This window comes from Scyliorhinus torazame, chromosome 1, assembly GCF_047496885.1.
Source record: "Scyliorhinus torazame isolate Kashiwa2021f chromosome 1, sScyTor2.1, whole genome shotgun sequence".
In the NCBI taxonomy this organism is placed as follows: domain Eukaryota; kingdom Metazoa; phylum Chordata; class Chondrichthyes; order Carcharhiniformes; family Scyliorhinidae; genus Scyliorhinus; species Scyliorhinus torazame.
This window is the reverse complement of record NC_092707.1, coordinates 344,216,574-344,238,938: the sequence shown is the minus strand read 5'-3', so window position 1 is coordinate 344,238,938 and position 22,365 is coordinate 344,216,574. Positions and strand designations below refer to the sequence as shown.

General features: G+C 46.8%; 1 protein-coding gene and 1 pseudogene across 2 annotated transcripts in view; both read right to left on the bottom strand.

Annotated features, from left to right (window-relative positions):
- The window catches only part of kcnh1a (potassium voltage-gated channel, subfamily H (eag-related), member 1a), a 520,535-nt gene that overhangs the window by 98,918 nt on the left and 399,252 nt on the right, over positions 1-22,365 (bottom strand). The window lies entirely within an intron of this gene.
- On the bottom strand, positions 17,140-18,522 carry LOC140425480 (ubiquitin-associated domain-containing protein 2 pseudogene; annotated as a pseudogene).

Here is a 22,365-nt window from a genome sequence, read left to right as displayed (position 1 = left end):
GATCGAAAAATCTTGGTCAATTGAGAATTTTACCATTTAAGTTCTTTTTCCCAAATTTATGACATCACTCTTAGTTTGAATTGCACTTTCTGTATATCTGTTTTCACTTTTAATCTATTTTCTCATTCTGCCTTCTACATTCATTCCGACAACCTGCTATTTCCTCTAATTTTGCATCATCAGTAAAATTTGATACCTGGCCTTCTGTATCCAAGTTGCTTTCATGAATTGAAAATAAGAGCTCAATACACAAATCCCTGGATGTATCATTCGCTATATCTTGCCAATTGAAGAAACTCCTATTATCTGTTTTCTACATGTCAGTCATCCCATCTCATTCATGCTCATAATACTGAAGATAATGACCATTGGCATTATCTTCCTAACTGGTCTCTTAAGGTGCACTGTCTAGAAACATTCTTAAAGTTTAAATATATCACATCCATTGCATTTCTTTGATCTAAATGCTCATTAAGTTCCTCCAAGAGTGTGATTAAATTAAGTGCAAAAAGAAACAGTCTGCCCTTTACCCCACACTGGTTCTAACTTCTGAGAAAGGTATAACATTTTTCTGAGTCATTTCTAACCTCATGGGATAGTCGGGAAACAAGATACTTCAAGAGCAGAAAGGGGTGACAAACTTGGCTTCTCACAGAATAATGCAAACCATCAATACACAGTTTGTTGTTGTTTTACAGCAAAGTCTTTCAGGTCTGTAGAATGCCACTGAGTAGCAAGCAGTAACAATGACATCTGTCCTTAGAGGGATCCTTAAGTACAGAGGTGGAAAGCACAGTTGTAGCATCTCTCACTAATTATTTCACTGCTGCTGTTAACGAAATGGAGTCCAAATGCCAAGTTTCATTAACAGCTGGTTTCAATGTTTATGGGATACACATGGCTGAGGGATGATAGAGAATTATGATCGAGGGATCCAGGGACTTACTGCAGTGTACTAAAACAAATGTTGATGTGAAAACATATCTCCAGTAGAGGCTTATGACTAGAAGAAAAGGATTAGGTGGGTGGCTCTCAAGCCACACCAGTATCTTTCCTGCAGTTGCCGCTGAACAAATGACAGGAAAAGTCCCCTAACATCTGACACAACCGAAGCAGAAACAAGCCTCTGTGGACAGAATAACATATGCTATTCTTCCATCGTAAACATCTGGGTTTATCGTTTTTTGCAATAAGCTGCCAACTATCAATCAAAAGTACCTATCAGAAAGCCTCCACACCTGTTCTGCAACATGCTATCAAGTGCACTGATTTACATATCATAAGTGGTCAGCACATTGCCACATCATGTCAAATACATTACTCCTTCATTACTATTTTCAAAAGGCACAAAATAGCATAACCTTTGCGGTCAGTGCTTAACTTCAAAATTAATGATTTCCACATAATCAACAATATTGAGGAATGGGTTTCCATAAACGAAAGTAAAGGGGCAATTTTAACCATAGGAACAGAATGGGTGGGTGGCGGTGAACATTACCGCACAGCTCTCATTGCATTCCCCCATCTGCTGTTTTGATTCTCAGTTGTTTCTTAACAGGGTTGAGAAGATCTGTCGGGGACAGGAGACAGCTTCACAAACACACAAAAAGAAAGCTCCTATGATGCTATTAGTACTTTGATGGTATTTTAGCGTGTAATTCTAGAGATTCCGCACAGTGCACCTCTGCTGACCAAGTTTGAGTAACCAGAGCTCTGTCTGGCGTACGGGTCAGCTCCATTGTGGAAGACTTGTACACAGATGGAATATGGTCCAAACCATTTATCAGCACGAATAAAGAAAAGCAAGGCTGAGGGCCTGCACATAGGCTCTGTGACTTTTTCACAGCTGTGTTGATGTGGCAGCAAGACGTCCAGAGATGTATGTTTGAATGCATTTTCGAACAAAGAGGAAGCCTTAAACATGAGTAGAAAATGAGCCTAAACAAAATTTACGGAGGAATTCAAATGTGAATATTTCTATGTACGTGATTACGTTCTTGATATAGCATTAGCATTGCATTTGCCATCGTAGCAATCAATTTTGATTCAACTTTATTGTATCATAAGTCTAACAAAAAAGATTCCTTCTACCAGCCAGACCTGAAAACCCAACAATCTCCATTAATAAGAGTAAATTAAATATAATGAACTAGTGTGTTTTTTCTCTCTGGGTAGTGTGTTTACCAGATAATTACAGATAAAGAAGATTAAATGAATTAATCTACCCACGCAGGACCTAACATTTCTCCATGTCAACATTCAATTGATTCCTGAATGATTGCAAGATTTTTGGCTCTCTTACTCTTCCTGAAAGTGTAATCCATATTTTTTCTGCTCCATGGGTAGGTGCTCCATGGGTGGGATTTTCCGGTCCTTCCCTATGGTGGGATCTTCCAGCCCTGATGAAGGTGACCCCCTGCAATGGGTTCTCTGGTGGCAGTGTGAGAGAGCCATACAAAATGGTGCAGACTTCGGCCTGACTGGAATATCCCACCAGCATTGGTGAGCTGTCTCTGCTGCCAGAAAACACGTGGGAGAGCCAGAGAACACCAGCCCATGTGTGCAGAAGAGTTCCAAAATAAAGTCTTAAATTCATTTTTAACTAGCTGAAATCTAAAACTTGGTTCAAGAGGTGGTTTTAAGGAAAGCCTTAAAAGAAGAGGGAGGTGGGGTGGCAGATAGGTTTAGGCAAGGAATTCCAGCAGCAGTTGTGTTGGCTTTGAAACGTAACCAGTCTGATTGACACCTCTGGCTTTCCTTAGTCATCTGACTATGCCATCAGGCAGTCTGTGGAGGCAGACATCTTGCGATCAGTTTAACAAAATCTCTCACAGAGGAAGATACACTGAAGAAGACTGCTGACATACATGACACATGGTGTAGAGAAGTGGATAAAAAGGGTTTTTGAGCCCTGAAAAAGGAACACAGAAGACACTGAGAGCCCAAAAGGTTCAAATCTGCAAATAAGTTTCTGAAAAGAACAAAGGAAAACAGACAAAGGCAAAGGCTGCACAGCTGCTAGTGAAACAGCTCAGAAAGATATACAGAAAAGTACGAAGCTGCAAAAAAAGATTTACTGAAAAAGGACAAAAAAACATGCAGGCTGCAAGTGAAATTACTGGTTGCAGAGAAAAAAAGGACAAAGGAAAGCTAGACAGAAGTTACTGGTAAATTACTGAGTGAGGAAAAAAAGGCTGCAGTAAATTGTCCAATCCCATCTCCAGTCCAAGTGTAAAATGATTCATGTCAAAACTGACAGGTCTATGAAATAGCAACAGAAATAATTAACAAGCCTGAACCGATAAGAGTCATCACACTCCTAGTACATTGTAAGAAGTCTTACAATACCATATTAAAGTCCAACAGATTTGTTTTGAATCACTAGCTTTCGGAGCACTGCTCCTTCCTCAGGTGAATGAAGCGGTGGGTTCCAGAAACATACATATAGACAAAGTCAAAGATGCAATACAATACTCTGAATGCAAGTCTTTGCAGGTAATTAAATCTACAGGTCCAGACGGAGCAACTGGAGTCAGGGATAATCATAGGTTAAAGAGGAGTGAATTGTCTCAAGCCCCGACAGTTGGTAGGATTTTGCACGCCCAGGCCAGATGGTGGGGGGGAATGTAATGCGACATGAATCAAAGGTCCCGGTTGAGGCTGTACTCGTGTGTGGAACTTAGCTATAAGTTTCTGCTCGGTGATTCTGCGTTGTCGCGCGTCCTGAAGGCCGCCTTGGAGAACACTTACCCGAAGATCAGAGGCTGAATGCCCTTGACTGCTGAAGTGTTCCCCGACTGGAGGGAACATTCCTGCCTGGTGATTGTCGCGCGATGTCCGTTCATCCGTTGTCGCAGCGTCTGCATGGTCTCGCCAATGTACCATGCTTCTGGACATCCTTTCTTGCAGCATTTGAGGTAGACAACGTTGGCCGAGTCGCACGCGGTACCGCGCAACCTCAAACAAACCATTGTTTGCAGCAAACTACCCAGCCTTCAGAACAGCGACCACAGCACCACACCACCCTGCCATGGCAATCACTGCAAAACCTGCCAGATCATCGACATGGGTACCACCATTACATGTGAGAACACCACCCACCAGGTTTGTGGCACATAATCGCGCGAGGACTATTCCGGGGCCCTGCTAGCCCCCTCCAGGTAGGAGAATCACTCTGGACGTTTTTCAGGAAAGTCCAGAGTGATTCACCCGTGTTTTCACGCTGGAGTGGGGACATAGCCCCATTATTGGAGAATCCCGCCCCAGGTATATCACCTTCAATCCAGCAGACAAACAACGACACAGATGGCAGAGATTTTGAAAGCCTTAAATGCACATATTGAACCCGAGTGAATATTGCTTATGAACATTATATGCTTTGGAGAGGGTGCAGAGGAGATTTACCAGAATGCAGCCTGGACTGGAGGGCAGGTGTTATGAAGAAAGATTGAGGGAACTAGGGCTTTTCTCACTGGAGAGAAGGAAGAGAGATGACTTGATAGAGGTGTACAAGGTGATGAGAGGCATGGATAGAGTAGATAGCCAGAGACTTTTCCCCAGGGTGGAAATGGCTGTCACGAGGGGACATAATTTTAACGTGATTGGAGGAAGGTATAGGGGAGATGTCAGAGGTAGATTCTTTACACAGAGAGTGGTGGGTGCATGGAATGCACTGCCAGTGGAGGTGGTGAAGTCTGAGTCATTAGGGACATTTAAGCGACTCTTGGACAGGCACATGGACAGCCGTAAATTGAAGGGGTGCAGGTTAGGTTGATCTTAGATTAGGATAAGTGGTCGGCACAACATTGTGGGCCAAAGGGCCTGTACTGTGCTGTACTGTTCTATTATGTATTCAACACTGGAATTCAAAGTGAAAATGAGCCCATTGATGGTAATGCAACCAGCACAATCATGTGAACTTGGACAGCTAAACGATAATCTGATTAAAGATAGATTAGTCTTAGGCATGAGAAAAGATCTAGATAAAGCACTGAGGATATCTCACAACCCGTGCCAACCATTGAAGGGATTTTGCCACATCTTGCTAAGGGGAAGATATTCACTCTTTTACATGCAAAGGGTGGTTTCTCGCAAGTGAAGCTGGATGAAACTAGAAGCATTCTAATGACATTCCGGATGCCACTCACGAGATACAGATGGTTGCATATGCCGTTCTGATATTTTCACAGCTCCAGAAGAGTATCCAGGCAGACAACATGAGGTAGTCAGTGATCTTCCTGGAGTGGAAGCCATAGAGAGTGATCTAGTAGTGTATGGATATGGAGATACAATGGGAAGAAGTCATAGTTGGCCGTGATCAGAATTTAATACACCTGCTGGAGAGAGGCCACTTCATGAATCCGATGCTGAACAAAAGAAAGTTGCAATTGAAGATGCCCAAAATTGAGTACATAGGTTATGTATTGACGGCAATAGGTCTTCATGCGGATCCTGACAGGGTGAGAGCTGTAGCAGTGATGCAGTGATCGACAGATGTGAAAGCAGTGCAATGATTTGTTGGATTCAGTAACTATCCAGCAAAATGTTTGCCTAATTTGTCAGCAGAATTTGAACTATTATGCGAACTCACGACCAAGGTGAGCAAGAAGCAGCATCCACTAAAATCAAGCAACTAGTAATGACAATGTCAGTGCTGAAGTACTACTATCTCAATGATAAAATGACCTTTCAGTGTGATACTAGCGAGATGGGTCTCGGTACAATTCTGATGCAGAAAGGACAATCGGTCACCAAGGGCACTAATGCAAATGGAATGATGCTACACTCACGATTGATAAACAGTGCCTGGCTATTATTTTTGCCTGTGAGCATTTTCATCAGCACGTCCTTGAGAGAGACAAAGTCACAGTCGAGTCCGCACACATCCTCTTTAAAACATCTTTCTCAAACTGTTACTATCTGCCCCAAAGCAACTGCAAATAATGTTACTTTGTTTACAAATATATCATCTGGATGTGACAAACAAGCAAGGAAAACAGATGTACATCACAGATGTGCTGTTGAGAGCAGTGTTCTCCATGAAGAAAGTTGAGGATGCTACAATAGAATGCATAATCATCCAAATCCAAAGTGAAACAGCAGCAAGTCATGATCTGGAAGCCATCAACCCAGCAGAGACATTGAATCTGACAGACAAGTGCCTTGCTTAAATCAAGCAAACTACCCAACAAGATGCAACTTTACAAGCGCTACAAGAAGTAGTGATGAAAGGATTGCCTAAGAGCATCAAGGACCTACCTGTGGTCATAAGAGTATTTTATGTATACTGAGATGAATTAACAGTCCAAGATGGCATCTTGTAAAAATGAAAGTGAGCATTATCCCAAGGAGATGAGAGGAGAGATGCTGAAGTGCATCCATGCAAGTCATTAAAGAATTGAATTGACTCTGAGGAAGGCAAGAGATGTGCTTTACTGGGCAAACATGAACAATGAAATTAAAGGCCACATTGGTCAATGTGGTGCGTGTAAGGAGTACCAAGCTAAACAAACTAGAGAGCCACTGATGACACATGACAGACCACAGGTGAAGCTGGGAGTAGACCTTTTCACTTTGGCAGGAACTGATTGTCTGGTCATTGGAGACTACTATTCTGACTACCAGGAGTTAGACCAGCTGACTTCAACAACAATGGGAGAAATAGTAGAATGCCTGAAAGGCCACATCAGTCAGTGTGGCATTGCAGATATTGTGATGAGTGACAATGGCCCTCAGTTCGCAAGTGAAGAATTCAGTCGATTCACAAAGGTTGGGAAAATTCAGCATTACATATTGTCTTCACATTATTCCTATCTGAATGGAAAGGCTGAGGTGGCAGTAAATATCACCAAAGGATTCATGAAGAAATCAAACAAATCTAGCATTGACGTATACAAGGCAATCTCTACATAGAGAAACACACAGACTAAAGGCATGGGAAGTAGGTCTGTCCAAAGACTAATGTCGCGCCATTTGAAAACTACTCTTCCAATAGCAAAAAACCCACTGAAACCAGAGGTAGTAACCGGCCTGAGTGAAAAGTTCAAAGTGAAATGACAGAAGAACAAATTTCAGTTTGACAAAACTGCCAAACCATTACAAAGCTGAGTATTGGAGAGCCAGTCACATTGCAAACGTTGACTGCGCTCAACAAGAGTCAGCCTATGTGAAAATTTGGCACATATGTAGAAAAGTCATCACCTCAATTGTATACAGTGGAACTGAACGACCAAATAAGCAGGCATATCCTAACAAATAACAAAGTTGTTTCTTCACAGTAATCGGCCATCAGGGGGAAGAGATCTCACCAGTTTAATGAAGCACAGAACAACTTAAATCCTATAGGTCGACAAGTCCCAACAACCCCAATGGAACAACAAGTCACCAAGGTGACGAGGGCCATGGAAATGACACTCTCCGGACAAGGAACATTATTCAGGCGAACAGCCAATGTGAACTCTCATATGCTCCATTGAGAGAGCTGCACGGTTATGTGTGCAATTCATGTATAGTGACTGACTAGTTGAACAAACATGAGGACTGTGGGAGTATAGTGGGAACCTTGGGTAACTCACAGTACACATAATCCTGTATGCAAATATGTTGTTTGCTTGCTAGGAAAAGGGGGATTTTTGTATCTTTTGTATGAGTTGAAAAGTGGGATGTTGGGTTTTGAAAAGTAACCAATTTGGTTAACACCTCTGGTTTTCCTCGTCACTCTGCCATGAGGTGACCTCTGGAGGCAGGCATCTTGAGGTCACTTCAATAAGACTTCTCACAGAAACAGACACTGAAGAAGCCATTATACATAAAACAGGGGGATGGAAAGACAGATGGGTTCAGAGTGGGAACTGCAGACCATGCAACCAAGATATATGTAAAAGCCAACAGTAAGTTGAGGGAAGAGAGTGATGCATCAAAAATCAGGGTCAGGCGAAGAGAGTTTGAGATTGGGTTGGAGGAGATGCTGGGAGATTGGCAGGGGTGATTTCATCAAGCAATTTAAACTTAAGGATGAGAATCTTTAAGCTGTTTTGGGGAACTGGGGGACCAGTGTAGGTTTAGCAACTATAACGGTGATAGCCCTCCTAGTCAGAGTACTTGTCATAAATTGACAGTTATTTTGTAGCTTTGGAGGAAACCTGACGTACATTTTTGGTTCAAACAAAATAGACAATGATGACTGGTGAGCTGTATTGGACATCTCGGAGTGTTGTACGTTGACATCTTAGGGAGTGAAGAGTTAACAGTTAAACCTTTTATCATGGAGCAACTGGCTCTCCAGGATACATTAGATGTTTTGAAGTGTTATGAGAGGAAAACCTGGCTTGTCTCATGCTTTTGATGTCCAAGTATTATATATAAGAAATGTTTGTGCAAACGAATAAGTGATAGCAGTGATGTCAGGCATGACTTATTAAGTGTAACTTTCATGAATACAGTAAGCACAGATGGTGGGATCCATTAACCATAGTATACAAAGATAATGGCCTGCTCTTCAAAGTAGCTAAAAGTAGTTTGGTCAGGAAGACTTGTTTGAGGGAAGTAGCTTTGGGATAAGAAACTACATCGTAGACATGAATGAATTTATCTTCAAAAAGATTTTAGAATACTTCATAATGTCTCATCTATGACCTGTAGCTTTGATGTAGGCAAAAGAAGCATGATTTTCAAAAGGTTCCAGAGTGCTTGAAAGATACAGAAACTGAAAATCTGCTCTGTGTTTAGTTGAGCCGATTACTCAAACTACACATCAATAAATTCTGTTCCATTTACTCCATCATCATGCTTAGCTGAAGCATGTAGCTGTGGAGAAAGAAGGTGATTGAATGCTAACAAACAGGTCCTGGTACAGGATAGAAAATGGACAGCAGAGTTTTGAATGAACTGAAATTTAGGGCTTGTGGGAAGAGAGGTCAAGTCTGAAGGTAGTAAGAAGTCTTACAACACCATGTTAAAGTCCAACAGGTTTGTTTCAAATCACTAGCTTTCGGAACACTGCTCCTTCTTCAGGTCAGGAAGGAATCTGAGGAAGGAGCAGTGCTCTGAAAGCTAGTGATTTGAAACAAACCTGTTGGACTTTAACCTGGTGTTGTAAGACTTCTTACTGTGCTCACCCCAGTCCAATGCCAGCATCTCCACATCAAGTCTGAAGGTGTCAAAGGATTCAACCACAGTTTGGAGGATAATGTTATAAAGATGGGTGTAGACAAGCTTTGTGATGAGACTAAATGGAGGTTCAAGATTTGCTCAGGGTTGAATGATAAATGAAAATAATGTAGAAAAGAGTAAAATATTACACGAGAAGGAAAATGCAAACATAATAATAATAATATTCTTGACAGTTACAAATCGGCATACATTAACACTGCAATGAAGTTACTGTGAAAAGCCCCGAGTCGCCACATTCTGGCTCCTGTTCGGGTACACAGAGGGAGAATTAGAATGTCCAATTCACCTAACAGCACGTCTTTAAGGACTTGTGGGAGGAAACCGGAGCACCCGGAGGAAACCCACGCAGACAAGGGGAGAACGTGCAGACTCCACTCAGACAGTGACCCAAGCCGCATATTGAACCTGGGACCCTGGAGCTGTGAAGCAACAGTGCTACCCACTGTGCTACCATGCTGCCCATACTCCATGAATTGTATTAAAATACGTATGGATCAGGTCTAAGAGGAGGTCTTGTGCGGCAGTGGGCAGCGCCCCTACCTCTAAGCAAGAATCTCCTGGTTCGAGTCCCACTCCTGGGCTTGATGGTCACAGAAGATGCATTCAAACAGGTTGACTATTAACCTGTTAATTATTCCAGATATGGCAGATGGTAAAAGTGCTAGTCTCCCAATTAGACATACATCCTGTGGAGTGACGCCCTTCAGGCAATAACATGTTGAATCAGGCTAGCAGCCTGTTCCAGGAACAACGAGCTACGAAAATAGGCATAAGTATGTTCTCATGTGTCATGAAGAGGAAGATTAGGCTTAAAAGACCTAGGAACTCAGTAGACTCAATACTCAACATGTCTAATGGAAGGCTGCAATCAACAATGATAATGTAATGTTGAACTACACAATGAATATAGTAGCATATAAATCAGGGAAAATTGTGATCAATCTGTATAATGCTCTAGACAAACTACATTTTAAGTACTCTGTCCATTCTTGGTTGCCAAAAAAAGGAGCCATTCAATCATTAAAGGCAGAGCACAAAACAGCTCTATTGTCAGGGGTCTAATTAATGAGAAGGATCTGGAGAGACTTGGAAAGGAGACATCTAGGATGTGATTTTAGAGACTTTTACAAGACAGTAAATAGAACATACAGTGCAGAAGGAGGCCATTCGGCCCATCGAGTCTGCATCGACCCACTTAAGCCCTCACTTCCACCTTAACCCCGTAACCCAATAACCCCATCTAACCTTTTAGGTCATTAAGGGCAATTTATCATGGCCAATCCACCTAACCTGCACGTCTTTTGGACTGTGGGAGGAAAACGGAGCACCCGGAGGAAACCCACGCAGACACGGGGAGAACGTGCTGACTCCGCGCAGACAGTGACCCAGCGGGGAATCGAACCTGGGACCCTGGCGCTGTGAAGCCACAGTGCTAACCACTTGTGCTACCATGCTGCCCACTTGTTTTATTTAAATTGAAAGTTTTTCATTTAACTCAAATCCAGAACATTACTTTAAATTCTGCAGTGTATGCAGTTTCAAAATAATACAAGATGACTTGAGGGATGATATCTGGAGGTGCTTCTTCACATAACAGTGATCAATAATCGGAATGGAATCTCACGCAGTATGATGGGAGACAAAATCCCCTGAAATCATTTACAAAATCATCATTTATAACGCACCAATGCTGGTGGGGAGGTGATGGTTCTTCTGGATGGGTGAATTAAGATGGGCCCAACGGTGACAATCCTTATCTGGAGGAATCTCATAATCTTGTGCTGCAATAACCTCAGTGATAAAATGATGGATTCCGGATCAATTTAGCTGAGTAAAGATCCCTGATTCTATTTTTTAATTTGGCTAACCTTTAAGGGAAAATGTTAATGGTCCTATCAGACAGTCAGATGGAGTGCCCTGCTGTGGTACAAAGAATCATACTGAAGGATAGGAAGATTGATAAGAACAGCTATTCTCTCCGACAAAGCCAACAGAATGTTTTACTGGTGATACAGAGTTCAATGGAAGCATCGGTTTGTGGCATAAGGTTAGAAAGCAATAAGCAGATATATTGCTTTTAAAAACAAAACAAACAACTTTATTGAAAAGGGCACGTGGGGGGGGGGGGGGGGGGGGGGGGGGGGGGGGGGACACAGAAAGGGACACTAGAGGGAAGAATTTCAGGCAACAGAAGACCTATGCTCAATGATTATTAAACCTGATTTGAACTATGGTCAGATATCAAAAGAACATTCCACACTACCGTTATTAGCAAACAAATCAAGGGCGCAATTAACCAAATTGGAACAATGTGACGGGTGCATTTAGCCAGGCGTTCCCCGGCACTCGTAGCGCTGAGAAACACCACGCTATCTACCAGCAGTCTGTTTTAATTCGGAGCTTCAGCAATGTTTCCTGCACTGACGTGCTCCACTCGCTGGAACTCCTCAGTGCAGGCAGAGATCAGGAGGCCGTTTAAAAATGGTGTCCCAATCTCTCGCCTCCCCCGACGTGATCCCGAACTCCCTCAAAGCCCAAACTCACCTATAAGGGGGTCCTCGGTACCTTCGCACCCCCCCCCTCCCCTGCCAGCGCCACCTGGGCACATTGGCAGTGCCAGACTGGCATCCAGGTGACACTGTCAGGTTGGCAGTGCCAGGGTGCCAGACTGGCAGTGGCAAGATGCCCTGGTAACACCAGCAGTGCCAGAGCACCACCCTGCCCAAAGGGCATGCAGCTGGGGACCTCTGATCCCCTGGGAGACCCCCACAAGTGCAGTTCCATCTGGTTCCCGTTTGTGAGGACGAGCACTGAACGTCATTCGCCCGAGGTCTCCGAGGCGAAGGGGATAGATCCCAAAGCCTCGGGTAGATCAAGAGAGTGTATATTAGAGTGAGACTTGCTTGCCTCACTCTCAGGTGTAGATTTGCAAAATACTGATCCTGCTCACAATGGGTTGGATTCAGATCGCGATGACTCGCAAGATCGCATTAGATCTTGAGAGGTCTGGCGAGGTCGGTAGATCCCAGAAGAGGGTTCTCCTGGCATCTATCAGCCATGCCACAACGCCTTTTGGGCACAATGCGGTTGGTAGATCGTGACCATAGTAGCCAAATCTATATCATTCTTTTCTACACTAAACTGACAAGCACAAAATGAATCCCAGTTTTGAGCAGTCAAAAAAAATTGTTTAAAAAAAATTAATTTACAGGCTGTGGGCGTCGCTGGCTAGGCCAGCATTTATTGCCCATCCCTAATTGCCCTTGGAAGGTGGCGGTGAGCTGTCTTCTTGAACCGCTGCAGTCCCTGAGATGTAGGTACACCCACAGTGCTGTTAGGGAAGGAGTTCCAGGATTTTGACCCAACGACAGTGAAGGAACAGCAATATATCGGGATGGTGAGCGACTTGCAGGGGAACCTCCAGGTGGTGGGGTTCCCAGGTCTCTGTTGCTCTTGTCCTTCTAGATGCAGTGGTCGTAGGTTTGGAAGGTGCTGCCGAAGGAACCTTAGCGAGTTACTGCAACGCATCTTTTGGTGATACACATGGCTGCCACTGCAGGGCTTGTACAAGAGTATAGACAGAAACAGCAGCAAATGTAACATATTTATCATAAGGTTTAGTGCAAAAACATTCAGCATGGCTTGAAGGTTGTGACCCATGCAAGGAAACGGGAAGAAAACACTTGTATTGACATTCAAGCATTCACTCATTTGATTCTGTGGGTGCATTTGTTTGAGGATGTGTGATGAACGGTTACTGCCTTATCATCATGTAAGGTGATGTCCCCTTTAAGACCGGGCTTGTAACCCTGGGGACTCCGCCTCTGGCTCCGCCCATCTGGGAGCCATACATAAGGGCTGCCTCATGGTCTGTAACAGTCAGCCCTCGTCTCTAGCTCTAGCATAGTTATTAGTCTAATAAAGCCTTCTTTACAGTTTAATCTCTAAGTGTCATTATTGAGGGTACCTCAATTTATTAGACTAAACTAGATTCAGGATGGACGCAGGCCTAAAACCGGAGAAGCTCAATCTGGAAGCACGAACGCCGGAGGCGAAGGAAATTTTTTAATACTGGCTGCGGTGCTTCGAGGCCTACCTGGACTCCGCAGAGACTCCCATCCTGGGGCCACGCAAGCTGCGTCTACTCCACGCCCGGGTGAGTCACAGAATCTCCGCCACGCTCGAAAAGGTGACGACTTATGAGGAAGCGATCAAGTTGCTCCGCAAGCGGTTTGTCAAACCCATCAATGAGGTGCACGCCCGGCATCTGCTCTCTACCTGCCGGCAGCGCTCGGGGGAATCGGTCGATGAGTTTGTTGAGAAACTCAACGCGCTTGCCAGGGACTGTGACCATCAGGATGTGACAGGGGAAGTCCTGCACATCAGGGACGCTTTCGTGTCCGGCATCTGCTTGACCTACATCCGGCAGCGGCTGCTCGAAAACGGGGCAAAAGACCTCCTGGAGACGCTAACGCTCGCCTCCTCGCTGGAGGTGGCCCGACATAACTTGGGTACGTACCCCGCGGACTCTGCCAGCCCCCCCCCGGACTTCCTCAGACACAACCGTATTACAGGCCTGCGCCACGCGGCGACCCGCTCACCATGGGGGCACACCATGCTACTTCTGCGGGCAGGGCCAGCACCCACGCCCACGCTGCCCAGCCCACTCCGCGATCTGCAGCGACTGCAGGAAGAAAGGGTACTTTGCGAGGGTCTGCCTGGCCAGACCCAGGGGCCAGAAAAACAAAGAACAGCCGGCCCGAAAATCAGGCTCTCAGGCCCGCAGGCCTCGCAATGCTGCTGCGCACCGACCCGACACGCCCTCTTCTTACGCGTCATCAGCCTCGTGCGAATCATGGGAGCGGCCATCTTGTCGGCGGCCATCTTCTCGACCCGACACGCGCAGCCGGCGGCGGCAGCCATTTTACGAGTCCGACTCGGCTGATGACTCCGACTACCCGCGACTGGGTGCGATCACCCTCGATCAAACTCGGCCAAAACACCTGCAGAACTCCATGATGCAGGTCCAGGTCAACGGGCACAACACTGCATGCCTCTTCGACTCCGGGAGCACGGAGAGCTTTATCCACCCTGAACCGGTAAGGCGCTGCTCCCTACGCACCCATCCCGCATCCCAAACCATAGCCCTCGCATCTGGGTCCCACTCGGTACAAATCACAGGGTACTGTATTGCGGATCTCTCGATCCAGGGTGCCAAATACACCCGTTTCAAATTTTATATCCTCTGTGCCCCCCTGCTGCTCGGACTGGATTTCCAGGGCAGCCACCGAAGCCTGACACTGAAGTTCGGCGGACCCTTGCCCCCCCTCACGGTATGCTGCCTTGCGACACTGAAAGTCGCACCCCCCTCTCTAACCTCACTCCTGACTGTAAGCCCGTCACCACCAGGAGCCGGCGCTACAGTGCCCAAGATATGGTTTTTATCAAGTCAGAGGTCCAGCGTTTACTGGGAGAGGGGGTCATCGAGGCTAGCAACAGCCCTTGGAGAACGCAAGTGGCGGTAGTCCGGTCCGGTGAGAAGAAACGGATGGTCGTGGATTATAGCCAGACCATAAACCGATTCACGCAGCTTGATGCGTACCCCCTTCCTCGCATCGCGGAAATGGTAAATCGGATCGCCCAATACCGAGTTTTTTCCACGGTCGACCTCAAATCTGCCTACCACCAGCTCCCCATCCGACCAAAAGACCGCCCCTATACTGCCTTTGAAGCAGCCGGCCGGCTCTTCCACTTCCTCAGGGTCCCCTTTGGTGTCACAAATGGGGTCTCCGCCTTTCAAAGGGCGAGGGACCAAATGGTGGACCAGTACGGTTTGCGGGCTACATACCCGTACTTGGACAATGTCACCATCTGCGGCCATGATCAGCAGGACCATGACGCTAACCTCAAAAAGTTCCTCCAGACCGCCCGAGCCCTTAACCTGACCTATAACGAGGGCAAATGCATTTTCCACACCACCCGGCTGGCCATCCTCGGCTATGTCGTGGAAGACGGGGTCCTAGGTCCCGACCCCGACCGCATACGCCCCCTTAAGGAACTCCCTCCCCCCCGCAGCCTCAAGGCCCTCAAACGGTACTTGGGGCTTTTCTCCTATTACGCCCAGTGGGTCCCCAAGTATGCGGACAAAGCCCGCCCACTCCTAAAGACCACCACTTTTCCCCTCTCGGCTGAGGCTCAATTGGCCTTCAACCGCATCAAGGCCAACATCAAGGCCGCCATGCACGCGGTGGACGAAACCATCCCTTTCCAGGTAGAGAGCGATGCATCAGACATTGCCCTGGCTGCTACCCTCAATCAAGAAGGCAGACCAGTAGCGTTCTTCTCCCGAACCCTCACCGCTTCCGAGGTTCGACACTCTGCAGTCGAAAAGGAGGCACAAGCCATTGTGGAGGCTGTACGGTGCTGGAGACACTACCTAGCCGGTAGGAGGTTTACCCAGGAAAGGGACATCAGTTGCCAGCCTTTTGACTCCACTTAACAGTAACCTGGATGCATTTTAAACCTTTGACTTTTGTATTCAGAATAGCCACAAATGGGGTCTCCCCCACCACCACCACCCCACCACTGCTTGATGTTCCAGGAATAAACTGTTAGCAAAATATCATTAGAAAATTAGAAGAGCCCACAACTCCCAGGATGATATGTGCTTACAGCTGAACATTTTGTACATTAACTCGAGCAATGAATGATTTTGGCACTGGCATCTTTCCCACTACTCACAAGATCAGATTTTGCAGCACATTCAGTTTCCTGAAAACACTTCAAATGTGCCAGAAAGCCAAGCAGAACTTACTTTTAATGCAAACACCCAATATACCTCATATGCAACTGACATCTGTCTGAGCAGTTAGCAGAAAGTGAATAAATTGTGTCGACAAGTTGAAAGTATAGCTAAAAAGAACTCTAAATATTCATGATGTGTCTTGAGTACCAGTGCCAGAGGATTAAATACACTTTTGGGGGCACTGGGGAAGAAAGCTTGAGGAGCAGGATCTCCTCTCCTATTCCCTACTGCCCTGACGCCATTTACTCATTTTGGGTGAGAGTTAAGTGGGCATTATTCACATATTCCTTGGTAGTGAACCGTGTAAATTTCACAAACCTGTCCTGAAGTGCCAAGTATACTTCTTGCAAGAGATGTGGAATAGCACTGGGCCCTGTTTTGGGGGGCACTCCTGGGGCAGATGGCGGGGGGGGGAATGGGATGCTCATGGCCTGAAAATCCAAGTGCTATATTTATCTGCCCCTTTCCCACTCATTTCTGCTTACTCTTACTGAAGTTAGGGATGTTCTCATTGCACCTAGGCAGCCTATTTCAGCGGGGAGCCTACTTATAATATACTATTTGGGGTCAAATGAAACACGTCTCCCCAGTTTAATTATGAGGTCACAATGCATACAGCATGCACTATGCACGTCCCACTCATTGGCGTCAGGCGTTGGGTGGTCTAACCTGTGGGGCTGTCAGAAAGCTGTAAATTGCAGATAAAACTTCTGGCTCTGCTTTATATGTTGAAGGCATGAGAATTCCTGCTCCTCCCAGCCAGCAAGCTGCAATGGTTCTGGACCATCAAAATGGTTCACACCTCTTGGCAAGGATCTCAAGCAGGCCACGGGACCACCCTTCCTGCACTGCCTACCTGAAGTCCAGCCAAATTCAAAGGGGCAGATTCTCACCATGCCAGAGAGGTTTCTTCACTTGCAAAAACCTGAAGCAAGTGGGAGCAGTAATGGCAAAGGCCAATTTTCTTTTCGTAGCGGATAAAATTTCAGTTCCTCGTCTCGGATTAATTTCCAGGATGAACATTTTGACTTTTATGCCTGTAATTTATGGGCCCAGGGAGGTATCTCTAACCTAAATTCGACTGCCTAGACCAGGAGTCTGCAACATGATGCAATTCTTTAATATCTCATTTATAGCTCCCAATCCTTTCCAGTGGGGTTGCATTTTTTTTTCTGTATTAAACAATTTTATTGAGAAATTAGAATTCCGTTTGATACATCAACAGATTAATTTACTTTCAGAAAAAGTTTTTCCGCAACTCTGGGAACTTGAAAATACTTTATTTATTAACATTATGACTCTCCGAGGTTTGTTCCCTTAAGTGATTATCCTTTAGTGATTCCTACATGTACTTGATGCCAAAATATAATCAGCTCTTTACAATCTTAAATCAGATATATCCTCTCCCCACCCAAGCATTTCTGACTTGTGTGCTGCCCAGAACCACCTCAACGTTTGCAGGTACAATGTTGAAGTCAGATGCACAAAGTCCTTGTGAGTCACCACTCCTGCTAGTGTTGAAGTAGGAAGTTGGTGGCCATATTAAGGTCATTGTTGGTTGCTCTCAGAGCCTCCATAGCGTCGACCCTAGAAAAGCCCATCTCCATCAGCCTCGCCACCTGCTCTTCAGAGACTGCAGCTGCTGTTGAAGGTGTGTTCGGTCCACTCTCTTGCTGTTGGTTGTTGGAAGGAAATCTGTTTTGCAGCGGTGGAAAGAGCCTATTCCAGTTAATCAAGCCGCCCGGCCGTCGATGTCTTCTGTTGTTCTGGTTAAGCTGAGCCAGCATGATTTGCTGATCGAGCAGTTCCATCTTCTGCTGTCTCTGAATTTCCAGGGTTGCGCCCATTCCTATTGGAGTCTCATGAGTGGGTTCAGCAGATGCGAAGAGGGGCTCAAGGATAAACGAGGCACATCTGGTTACCCACATTGGTACACTAAGTAATTGCTGCACCTTCAGCACGTCGTAGTGATAAATAATTCCAGACAACAATCTGCTTAAGGCCAAAATCCACGTTGTGGTACTAGACGTCAAAAGCTGTAAACCCACAACGTAGACCAAGGTTTTGTTTGTTATGGAAAACCTGCCCAGGATGTGCGTCACTGGAACACTTGGAATGGAGAAGTAGAAAGGCACGAACAGGGCAAAGATGGGACCCAGAAAACCAGATGGCAAGATGCTCACAGACATGTCGAGTGTTTGATGTAGGGTTTCCACCAGCAGTAAGTCCATAACTGCAGACAGCACCCAGGAACCCAGAAGGAAAGATGCAAACTTTCGGCTGCCATATCTTCTTTCAAATATTCTAAAATTGTAAATAAGAAGGCAACTGCAGAATAAGTCTTTCAGGTCGTGACAAATAATCCTAGCACAGATGATTCGCCATAGCTCCTGATCTTGTCTTATTGCATGCAGGTTGTAGATGAAGTACTGCTGGTATTGCTGAAGAGGTACAGTTAAAATAAAGGCCAAAGTACTTAAGACCACCATAAGACTCTTGGATAGGGGGGCTTTATACAGGCCACTGGAGTCTGTACCGGAGAACATCGTCCTCCAGTTGGATTGCATTAACATGAGAAAAGCCTAAATGAATTAAATCGAGAAAAGTAAGAGTTGTGTTTCATTGTGGGGAGGCTAATCATTATGCTGAGCTTAATTTTCAAATGACTACTTTAATGAAAAGCATGGTCTAAACTTTTTTGAGTAGTGTAACAAAATGGTTTTGATTCAAGGAACAGATTTTATGGTTGTGACCATTCCTGTTTATGGGCAGCACGGTAGCACAAGTGGATAGCACTGTGGCTTCACAGCGCCAGGGTCCCAGGTTCGATTCCCCGTTGGGTCACCGTCTGTGAGGAGTCTGCACGTTCTCCCCGTGTCTGCGTGGGTTTCCTCCGGGTGCTCCGGTTTCCTCCCACAGTCCAAAGACGTGCAGGTTAGGTGGATTGGCCATTCTAAATTGCCCTTAGTGTCCAAAACGGTGAGGCGGGGTTATTGGGTTGCAGGGATAGGGTGGAAGTGAGGGCTTAAGTGGGTCGGTGCAGACACGATGGGCCAAATGGCCTCCTTCTGCACTGTATGTTCTATGTTCTATATAGCTGAGATGAGAAATTATTCAGAATGTGCTATTAGTACATTGTTTGAATTTGAGAATCAATAGCTGTAAAAAATGACTTAATTCTATGCTTCTTAAGTTAAAGTTTGGTTTAAAGATGACTACTGACAGAAATTACAGTTAAAAAATGAAAAACATGATAATTCAGAGTTAGGTCTATTTAAATTTCAATTGGTAGATTAATTGTTATTTATGATATCTGCAAAACTAAACATTCTGGGCCCGATTCTCTCATGCTGCGCCGTGCCGGAGAATCAATGTTTACGCCATTTTCCCGTGCGACGCAGCTCCGACGCCGTCCCGCCATTCTCCCAACCGGCGGGAACGGCTACATCGTGGTCTGCGCCGCGCACTTCGGAGAATCCGCCGAGAGGGCAATCGAGGCGCTTCACACAGGCCCCCACTATTCTCCGGCTCGGATGGGCCGAGCGGCCGCTACGACATGACAGGTTCCCACCGGCACCGTCCACCCCTGGTCGCTGCCGGCGGGAACTCTGCGGGAACGCTTGGGGGAGGGGAGGAGGGCTCCTTCACCGGGGGAGGAGGGGGGCCTCCAATGGGGTCTGGCCCGCGACTGGGGCCCACCGATCGGCGGGACAGCCTCTCCCCCCCCGGGCCTACCTCCTTCCGCAGACGGCCCCAGAACACCAGCGCCATGTTGGTGAGGGGCCGCCGCACGTAAGAAGTTCTCCGCGCATGCGCAGAATGGCACGACCCAACTGCGCATGCGCAGAATTGGGCTGTCCCAGCTGCGCATGCGCGGCCCATTTGGCGCCGCGTAAGGACGCTGGAGCGGCGTGAACCGCTCCAGTGCGTGTTGGCCCCCTGTGGGGGCCAGAATAGGCCGCGCCCAGGCCCTGTTCGCGCCGTCATAAAACGCGACGGCGTTCACGACGGCGTGAACACTTAGGGCGTCATTCTCCAACCCCCCGCCATGTCGGAGAATGGCCGTTGGCCGCCGTGAATCCCGCCCCCGCCCAAATCTCCGGTACCGGAGATTGGGCGGGGGCGGGAATCGGGCCGCGCCGGTTGGCGGGACCCCCTGCTCAATTCTCCGGCCTGGATGGGCCGAAGTCCCGCCCAGAAATTGCCTGTCCCGCCGGCGATCCGCGGGCGGGCCTCTGCCGTGGGGGCACTCTTTTCCTTCCGCCTCCGCCACGGCCTCCACCATGGCGGAGGCGGAAGTGACTCTCCCCACTGCGCATGCGCGGGAAACTGTCGGCGGCCGCTGACGCTCCCGCGCATGCGCCGCGTTTCCGCGCCAGCTGGCGGGGCAACAAACGCCATTTCCGCCAGCTGGCGGGGCAACAAACGCCATTTCCGCCAGCTGGCGGGGCGGAAATCCCTCCGGCGTCGGCCTAGCCCCTCAATGTTGGGGCTCGGCCCCCAAAGATGCGGAGCATTCCGCACCTTTGGGCCGGCGTGATGGCCATCTGACTGGCGCTGTTTTTGGCACCAGTCGGCGGACATCGCGCCGTTGGGGGAGAATTTCGCCCTTAGTCTCCATTTTGGAGAATCGCGCCCTCTATGAGAGAAACCAAGTAATTTGCCAAATATTTTGTTTAGAAATGCCGAATCTTTGTCTTTATTAAATTAGGCAATTTCTTTTTTTTTTAAGAAAGGCTCTTCAAGCAGAGAAAGGTTGCTGACCCCTAGCCTAGCCTTTAGACCTCTGTTTTCCATAATCCTTCTGCAGACTGCTAAATCACTCCTTCAACTTTGGTGCCCTTGTCCACAGACATCTGTTACTCACAATCATCTCTGTTGATCCCCCTGGTATGGCCCCCATTGTTCCTTCAAGTCCAAAAGTTATGACTCAGAAGTGAGTGTATCTGACACACAACTGAATTGGACATCCATCGCAAGTGCTATCGGGACGTGAAAATCACATCTTACTCTAGGATCATCCTGGAAAGTAAGATTGCTCCCACTACTTTGTTTCTCCTTAAACCACTCCCCCTTGCCCCTCCACCCTGATCTTCAACAACAATTACAAAGAGTTCAAGAACTTTTATGTCACTAAATTTGAAACCAAATGTGAAATCTCATCCATTTAGGCTTAGGATTAACAGGTCTTCCAGGTGCTCAGAGAAAAGCAATTAGGAGCTCCCGCTCCTTGGCCCTATCAGGGAGGGCCGGCAGGATGACATGGCCATTTTATCAAAGGGAGGATTTCTGTTTAGAGGGGCCACAGCATTTTTCAGAGAAGCTCGCCAGCAATTTGATTTTTCCGTCTGGGGTATCCACAGGGATGGTGAGGAGATCTAGGAAGGTTGCCATTTGGACCTCCAACCCTTACCTGATAATCCAGCTGAGGGAGCTGATTAGCTGCAGTGAGGTGAGCTCTTACAAGGACAGGAGGAGGGAGGACAGTCTTTCCCCCAAAAAAACAGGCATGGATGGAAGGGTCAAGGCACTGAAGAGCAGGGGTGTGGCTTCTCCAGACTGGAGATAGGGATAAGCCTCCAGTGCCTTATTGGCCACTGGCAATTTGTATCCATTTGGTTCACTGAAAAAGAAGATCTTGTCTTATGAGGCCACCAATATCAGTTGGGTGCTGCTATGACAGCCTAAGATTCCTGTGGCATTGGTTCTCAGACATGCTAAGAGCACTGGAGCTCAGCTTGTAGACCCTGTGTTGGGGGGCCTTGCTTTGTTCTCACTGGACCTCTGTTTCCACCCTCTGCCCTGTGGACAGGCATGCAGCTCAGGAGAAGGCAGCTGGCGGTGGCGCAGCCTCAGCAGATGTGGACAACGGAGCTGCATAAGCTGTTCACATGCCACCCTGAAGATTGACAGTAGAGAAGTGCAGTGGAAGGTGGATGAATTTATGGACTAGTGAAGTCCCTTCCAAGAATTTGACAATCACCTGTAAAGCAATGATAACACTCCTAACAGAATAGCAGCCATTGCTGGATCTTTTCAATGTAACTAATCAAAGCCTTTCCAGTGTGTCAGTTTTACTGAGGATGTCCATCCTACTATGTACGTGCCTTCTCCATCCCACCAGATTGGAGACACAGCATGGAACTCCTGCGCTGTTGGGAAAGAGGGCATCCACATTGCAAAATTCCTCTCAATTACCTTAAGCACTTCAATTGCCTTCACATCTCAGTCTCAGGGGTTTCTGTTTTCACTACCATCCCTTCCCAGAAAAGATGGTCGAAGGGGCCAACATATTGGGATCCCACTCTTAGGAAATTGTCTGCAATTTTCCCGGCCTCTGCCCGTCTCTAAGCCTGCCCTACCTGGCCTGGAAAAATTACGCTCCAACT